Source organism: Podarcis vaucheri (genome assembly GCF_965113315.1).
Source record: "Podarcis vaucheri genome assembly, chromosome: 5".
Classification (NCBI taxonomy): domain Eukaryota; kingdom Metazoa; phylum Chordata; class Lepidosauria; order Squamata; family Lacertidae; genus Podarcis; species Podarcis vaucheri.
In genome coordinates, this window is record NC_138763.1 from 7749527 (window position 1) to 7758343 (window position 8817).

The following is an 8817-nucleotide window of genomic DNA, read 5'->3' on the forward strand; positions in this document are numbered from 1 at the left end:
AGTTCAACATCATTTGGAGAGATAACAGGTCTGAAAATTAACAAAGATAAAACCAAGCTCCTGGTAAAAAACATGAATGATGAGAGTAAAAATAAATGACAAAATATATCAGGTCTAAAGATCAAAAAGAAGGTTAAGTATTTCAGTGTATGGTTAACAGTGAAAAATACAAATCTATATAAAGACAACTATTTGAAAACCTGGGAGGATATGGGGTAGAATAAAACTTTTGTTGCTGGGAGGAGAGTCGACCATAAAGATGAATGTATTACCAAGAATGTTTTTGGTTTTTTTCAATCAGTACCAGTGATCGGCAAGACAGATTGCTTCAAAAAATGGCAAAAAGATATTTCTAAATATATCTGGCAAGGGGAAAAAACAAGAATGAAATATAAAATACTGATAGACACGAAAGATGGAGGAGGTTTTTCCCTGCAGGATATGAGATTATATTATGAAGCATCTTGTCTGTGCTGGTTGAAAAAATGGTTGCTATTGAAGAATCCGCATATTTTAGATTTGGAAGGTCACAATAATATTTTTGGTTTATCTGTGGTATAAAAAAGTGTAAGTATGTAAAGGTTTTACAAACCATATACAGTGGTACCTCGAGTTACATAAGCTTCAGGTTACAGACTCTGCTAACCCAGAAATAGTACCTCAGGTTAAGAACTTTACTTCAGGATGAGAACAGAAATTGTGCTCCAGCGGCGCAGCAGCAACAGGAGGCCCCATTAGCTAAAGTGGTGCTTCAGGTTAAGAACGGACCTCCAGAACGAATTAAGTACTTAATCCGAGGTACCACTGTAATTAGGAAAAAATGTATAGAATATGGGCCAGATATAAAAAATTTATTGGAAACTAAAACACCACTTTGACTTTCACCTTTGAAAGCCATAGCAATGGGTGGGGGGGCATGATGGAAAGTTGGGTGACTTATAGAAATTTATTAAGAGAGGAGGGTGGAGAATTTAAATTAAAAGAGTTTAAGGATTTACCAGGAATGTTAACAACATGGTTACAATAGCATCATGAAATATTTAAAAATGATATGAAGCGGGGGTTGGGGGGACAATTATCACAATTAGAGAGAGACCTGTTAAATTGTAATGTTAAAGCAATGTCTAAAATGTATAAGATGTTATTGGAATAGGAGACAAAGGATGAACAAGTGAAATCTTCAATGATACACTGGGCAAGAGATGTTGGTCATAATATTGAAATGGAAGCATGGGAATGATTACGGAATACGGATATAAAATTTACAGCATGTTATGGTTTAAAAGAAAATTATATGAAAATGCTATATAGATGGTACCTAACACCTAGTAGATTGGCAAAAAAAATGTATAAATCAAAGTCAAATAAGTGTTGGAAATGTAAAGAGAAAGAAGGCACCTTTTTCACATGTAATGGTATTGTAATAAGTTTAAAGCTTGCTAGGAAATAATATACAGTTGTAGCCTGGTTCTCAAACGTAATCCATTCTGGAAGTCCATTCGACTTCTGAAAACATTCAAAAACCATGGTGTGGCCTCCGATTGGCTGCAGGAGCTTCCTGCACTCAAGTGGAAGCCGAATCGGACGTTCAGTTTCCAAAAAACGTTCGAAAACCAGAACACTTACTTCCATTTTTTTGGGTGTTCAGGAGCCAAAACGTACGAGTACCAAGGTGTTTGAGAACCAAGGAACAACTGTATAATTAATTCAAAAAGATGTTTAAGTTAACATTCATAAAGAAACAACAACAACAAAAGAAGCTTTTCTCTTGGGAATTATAGGATTAGAACTACCCAAGCAGTATAGAAATTGATTTATGCATGCGACTACAGTTGCAAGAATGTTATTTACCCCAAAGCAGAAGGATGAAGAGGTCCCGATGAAAGAAAATTTGATACAGAAAAGAATGGTGCATACAGAAATCGTGAAACTTACAGGAAGAATAAGAAATCAAGACAACAATTTTTTTTAGAAAGGAATGGTAGTTGTTTATTGAATATTTATGAACAGGCATCAGATGACCAACGCAAGAGCCCCAGGTCCCGGGGCCCAACGCACCAAGGCAACTCGACGGAGCTCACGGACTGCCAGGTACACCAGTTGCCCCACCCCAACGTAGAGAAAATTTATGTAGAGGTACAGATAGAGGGGACCCCATGCCGCATGGAGCTTGACACAGGTTCAACTCTATCCATAATCTCGGCAAAGACCTTAAGGGGACTGTGTCCTACTGGGGGTCCCAAACTCAGGCCGGCCCCATTCACCCTACGGGACTTCCAGAAACGTAAGGTCCCCACAATGGGGGTGGGGACCTTCAGAGTGCAATACCGAGGGCGGACGCGGCAACTGGACTTGCTCGTGGTCAAGGGCCCCTACATTAGCTTACTGGGATTGGCATGGTTTGGACCGCTGGGGCTAGCCATCACCGGGGTGAACCACACTACCTTACAAGTGGATGTGGACGCCATCTGCAAGGAATTTCCAGGGGTTTTTGATGGGAAATTGGGACAGTATACGGGGCCCCCCATTGCTCTACAGCTTGACCCCACAGTACGACCGGTCAGGCTCAAGGCCCGCCGGGTCCCGTTCGCCCTGAAACCCCGTATAGACAAGGAATTGGACCACCTCGTGGAGCAAGGAGTGCTGGTGCCGGTGCCTAATGCCCCCTGGGAAACCCCAATCGTCACACCCGTCAAGCCTAATGTTTCGGTCTGCATCTGCACAGACTACAAATGTACCATAAACAAGGCCCTCACGGCCCATGCATACCCAGTGCCAGTGGTCAGCCATGTCCTTGCCACCCTGGCTGGGTCGAAAATTTTTGGCAAGCTGGACTTGGCCCAAGCATATCAACAGCTGCCAGTAGATGAGGCCACAGCGGAGGCACAGACGATGGTGACTCACAGAGGAGCGTTCAGGGTAAAGCGGCTGCAATTCGGTGTCAGTGTGGCACCAGGCATATTCCAGAATCTAATGGACTCGCTCCTTAAAGGGATTCCTGGCGTCACCCCCTTCTTCGATGATGTGTTGATTGCCGGGCCCACACCAGAGGAGTTTGAGGACCGCCTCCGCACCGTTCTGCACCGTTTCCAGACGGCGGGTCTCAAGGTGAAGCGGGAAAAATGTCTACTAGGAGTGCCTCAGGTGGACTTTCTGGGATTTATGGTGGATGCAGAAGGGGTCCATCCAACTGGGGACAAGGTACGGGCCATCTGTGATGCCCCAGCACCCAAGAGCAAGACTGAACTTCAGGCCTTCTTGGGACTATTGAACTTTTACCATTCCTTCCTTCCCCACAAGGCGGCGGTAGCAGAGCCCCTACACAGACTCCTGGACAAGCGGGCCCCTTGGGTGTGGGGCCAGCACCAGGAGGCTGCATTCCAGGCAGTCAAGGACTTGCTTGTCTCAAACTCGGTCTTGGCACACTTCGACGAGAGGCTGCCGGTGGTGCTAGCATGCGACGCCTCACCCTATGGCATTGGCGCTGTCCTGGGGCACCAACTCCCGGATGGAAGAGAGGTACCGGTGGCATACTTTTCCCAGACACTCAACGCAACCGAGCGGAACTACTCGCAAATAGACAAGGAGGGTCTGGCAATCGTGAAGGGAGTAAAAAAATTCCATGATTTCTTGTACGGGCGGCCCTTCACCGTGGTGACTGACCACAAGCCGTTGCTTGGCTTGTTTGCCCCCGAAAAGCAGACCCCCCAAGTGCTGTCTCCTCGCGTCCTCAGGTGGTCAATTTTCCTTGCCAGCTACCAGTATGCACTGATTCACCGCCCGGGGAAGGCAATGGGCCATGCGGATGCCCTCAGCAGGCTACCACTACCGGAAACAGGCCCCGACCCAGCACCTGCACAAGAGGTTATGAGCCTGGAGCTGCTTCCCGACCGCCCCATTCAGGCACAAGAAGTTGCACGCCATTCCAAGAAAGATAGGGTCATCTCCCGGGTCCTGGACTGGGTGTGGAGGGGATGGCCCAGCAGCAGCCCTGGGCCAGAATTCTCTGGCTACACAACCCGCAAACATGAACTGTCGGCCCACAAGGGGTGCCTGTTATGGGGAAGCAGGGGCGTTGTTCCCCAGCCCCTCTGCAAAAGGGTCCTCACAGCCCTACACGAGACACACCCAGGGGTAGTAAGAATGAAGGCCCTTGCCAGGAGTTATGTGTGGTGGCCAGGGATCGACGGAGAGATAGAGGCCTGGGTCAAACACTGCCAGGCCTGCCAAGAATCCCGCCCAGATCCCCCAAGGGCCCCAGTCCAGTCCTGGGAGTCCGCCCGAGCACCATGGTCACGCCTGCATGTGGACTTCGCTGGCCCCTTTCAGGGGAAAACATTCTTCATAGTGGTGGACTCCTACACCAAATGGCTGGAAGTCGCACTGGTACCGTCCACTTCCACGTCCGCAGCCATCCGGGTACTACGCAGGCTGTTTGCAACCCACGGGCTCCCGGACACTCTCGTCTCAGACAACGGGACTGCATTTACGTCAGGAGAATTCCAAACCTTCACAGCGCAGAACGCCATCCGCCACATCCGTTCGGCACCATTCCACCCTGCCACCAATGGCCAAGCAGAACGCATGGTGCGGACCACCAAGGACACCCTTCGCCGCATGACGCAAGGGGATTGGGAGTACCGCCTTGCCACATTCCTCCTAGCACAGCACAGCACCCCCAGCTCAATGACTGGCCGGAGCCCTGCTGAACTACTAATGGGTCGGCGCCTTGCAATCAGATTGGACCGCCTTCACCCCGATAGAGCTCAGGATGAGGTAGTGGTGGGGGAAGGCAGGAACCCCCGGACCTTCGAGGCCCAGGACCCAGTGTACGCAAAGAATTTTGGGGCAGGCCCAGCATGGGTACCCGCCACAGTCACCAGGGTCACTGGCCCCGTGTCGTACGAGGTGCTAACGGATGGGGGGCAATGCTGGCGCCGCCACTGCGACCAGATACGGTGACGATTCCCAGGAGAAAACCAGGAGGAGGAAAGGTCAGAGGAGTCCCAAGGGAACAGAGGGGCAGTGAGGCCCATAGACCAGGAGGGGCCAGCAGGAGAGGCAGAATCAGTAAATACAGAGAGGACCCGTGAGGCCGAAAGGACACCGGAACCAGAACCATGACTGAGCGAGCCGGTTGCGCCAGACCAAACAGGCCCATCACAGCCAGCATCCTTGGCACACGAGCCAGAACCTGAACCCCGGACCAGGGAACACCACAGGCCGCAACGCACATGTAGGCCGCCGGCGTACCTCGAGGACTATGAGTGCGACCTCCCGGGCAGGACTGGAACTTAGAGGGGAGGGGTGTTATGTACTGAGTTGAATAGGATCCAAACTGCAGCAGTCTGATTGGTCCTAGAACAATAGGATCCAAATTGCAGCAGTCTGATTGGTCCTAGAACAATAGGATTCAGAATGCAGCAGTCTGATTGGTCCAAGAACAATGCAGCAGTATGATTGGTTGGCAGGAACCACCCAATCATGCTCCAGATATAAGTGAATCCACAACCTGATTGGCTTACAGTAGAATTCCAGAATTAACCAATCATGTGCAGCCCATTGTGCAAATAATGTATATAAAGCAGATACTCTGAGGGGACTGTCATTCATTCCTCCTCACCACTATGAGCTGAATAAAGAGCATGAAATCACTTTGCGACTCTGAGTATATTTCACAAACTGTAAACAGATCAAGACATTGACAGGACTATTTTAAAAAACCTGCAGCTTTTAAAATATATATGAGATATATACTAGAATAGACATATAAAAGAATAAGTTAAGACAATTTGGTGCATGCAGGAATGGACCAAAATAAATGAAAGGAACCGCAGAAAGAGGGGGGGGGAGTTGAAATTGAAAATGTTTAAACTTGGCAAAATAATTGTTGTGATGTATATAAATGAAAATTATAAACTTCTTAGCATCATACATTCACCCCAAAGGCACACTCCTTCAAGCTGCAGTGGCACAAGGGAAAGAATGAGCAAGGCATTTGAGGTAATGCAGCTTTGGTACTGAGACTTGCATCTTGGCTTGAACATGTAGGAAACTCATCTTGGGCATGACAAGGGTGGGGACAGGGTAAACTGCTTAGATGCAGAACTGGGAGTGTGCAGGAGGAGAAAGAGGAAGGCCTGAAGAGTTCTAATAGGCAGGAAACTTGACTGAAGTCTGGGTGAGCCCCAGCTGGCAACCCAGTTAGACTAAAATACCAGTTTGGTGTAGTGATCAGATGAAGCATTTAAGAGCGTGTTTCCATGGTGAAAGCACCACTGGCAGAGTTTAAAGCCCTGACCCATGTCTAGAAAGTGCAGGGCAAAAGTTAAGTGTGGATGAGCCCTCAACCATGAAAGATGACTTTCATGGTTTGTCTTGACTTTAGATCAGACACTCTCAGCATAACCTATTTTGTAAAATGGCAGTCTATTGCAAAGCTGATTTGGATATTTAAGCTGGCACATCCTACCTGAGAACCCCTTGCTATTCTATTGTATGCAACAAATAATTTTTAGGAGACGTGATCGTGTTTTATTGTATCTGCAGTGCCTGATGTTCTTATCATTTTTATTGCTTTTCTTTTTGTTCCCTTTGTGAATGATGTCATGGCCTTTGGCTACGTTTATTGTTTATAAACAATAAAGTTTATGATGATGATAACCTATTTTGCAAGGTTGTTGTGAGAGTAGTGTTGGAGGAGAAATTTGATTCAAATTAATGCAAATTTAGAAATAATTTAAATACAATACATCTCACTCTCCCGAAGGCATCTGTACTCTGTGGCATGTGTGCCCATTTAGTCTGCTTTCAGCTGCTAGTTGCTGATGAGCAACTTCAGCTCCCTGCCCTCAGTTTCTCAGATTATCTTTATCTGTTTAGGGAAGTGTTTAATGTTTGATGTTTTATTGTGTTTTTAATATTTTGCTGGGAGCCGCCCTCAAAGTGGCTGGGGAAACCCAGCCAGATGGGCGGGGTATAAATAATAAGTTGTTGTTGTTGTTGTTGTTGTTGTTAAGTGGATTTGGTTTGGAGAGCCCTTCAGAGGACTGTAAAGTAAGGGCATATGTCCACCCTGCCCTTGCTTCTTTTGCAGTTTCTGTATAAGCATGAACTTTTATCCAACTCAAAGAAAAATCCATTTTTGTGCTTTAAAAAAAATCATTTATTTATATATTTAGCCTTTGCTAAATAACCATGTCTACTTATCATATAGCAGAAGGTAGGGGATAATACATTTTCTATGATAATTTTTCCTCCCTAGAGAGATTGAAATTTAGTTTTGTAGGAAAGTTTTTCTAAGCAAGAAACAATGAGCAGGGGAGACATTAGTCGCCGAAGAAGAAGGTTAAATGTCCAGGCTACTATTAAGTTCCCTTAGCTGGCGACAGTGATAATTTTGGTGAGAAGAGATGTAACATCCTAGTCACTGAGATCCAAAACATAGATAAAACAGGCGTCTACAGCCCATTCTGTTGTGAGGATTAATAATAATCTCTCTACTCATGGAGATCTAGAACATAGATAAAATGGGTGTGAACAAGTCATTCTATTGCTGTGACTACTAACACCTCCTCAGATGTATCAGTTGGAAGCAGATCAAGAAAGATGCTGCAACACTGGAGCATTAACAAAACGTAGGTTTCACTCTCACACAACCCAGACACATTTGATAACTAAAGCAAAATAGGAAGATAAGAAGAACCCCACTGGATCAGACCAACCAGATGTCTAGGGGGCGCCCACAAGCAGGACATGAGCACAACTGCACTCTTCACACTTGGGATACGTAAGCTTGGGTCGCCATTATTCCGTCCTGAGACTTCTCTCTCAATCTGGATCGTATTCAGCAAAAGTCCACAAAGCTCTCATTCATAGATTTATTGAAGAGAATCAAGGCACAAATAGAAATATTAATCATATTCCAATAGGATGAAGTTCTCTTTGGAGTTCATGGGGTTATGTAAGAACAAATGAGTTCACCCTTCTTTCTAGGTATGCAAGCAGTAGACCAGGGGTGTCCAAACTTTTTTCAAAGGGGGCCAGATTTGATGAAGTGAACATGCACGAGGGCTGACCAAAGTTGCTGAGCTTTTTTTAGGACTGAAGAGATTTTTCTTGGGATTTTACACCAAAGTTCTTGAACTTTTTTAGGATTGAAGTTGTTGACCTTCTTTTACGACATCCCCCCAGGAAATTAACTGCCACAGGGGCTGGATTAAACCGACCAGCGGGCTGGATTAAGCCACCAGGCCAGACTTTGGACATGCCTGCACTAGACTGAAACAAAGGAAGAAGGGAGGTATTTTACCGCTCTGAGAGGCAGACCCAATAGGAACTAGAATATTGCTGTGCCTACATTTCTCAACCTGCCTTGAGGTTTAAAAAGTGAGGAAAGGCACTATCTTTTCTAAAAGGGGCAGTGTTGTTATTCCTTCTACCTAATACTAATACACAGATTAATAGCTGACCCTTGTGGGGGGCAGAACAGGCATAATGTTGCTGTTGTGACAGATCTGATGAACTGTGCAGTGCACCATATTACCCAGTTTCATGGAAATGGTTTTAGCTTTAATGGACCGAGGATGTGGACAAAACTCTTGCAGCAGTTCAGCCAACTCCATGCTCTGTTGACCCTTGCCCATCATGGCTTATTCTGGCTAGCCAACAGGGGTTGGCTGGGTGGCTGAGAGTGTGGTTAATGCATCATTAGACAAGAAAGGTAATGGTGTGACTACTCCTTAAAAAGGGGGTCTACAAGAACTACTGCCTAGTCACTACTACCCCTTTTGGAAGCAACGTGCTCGATTCTGACGC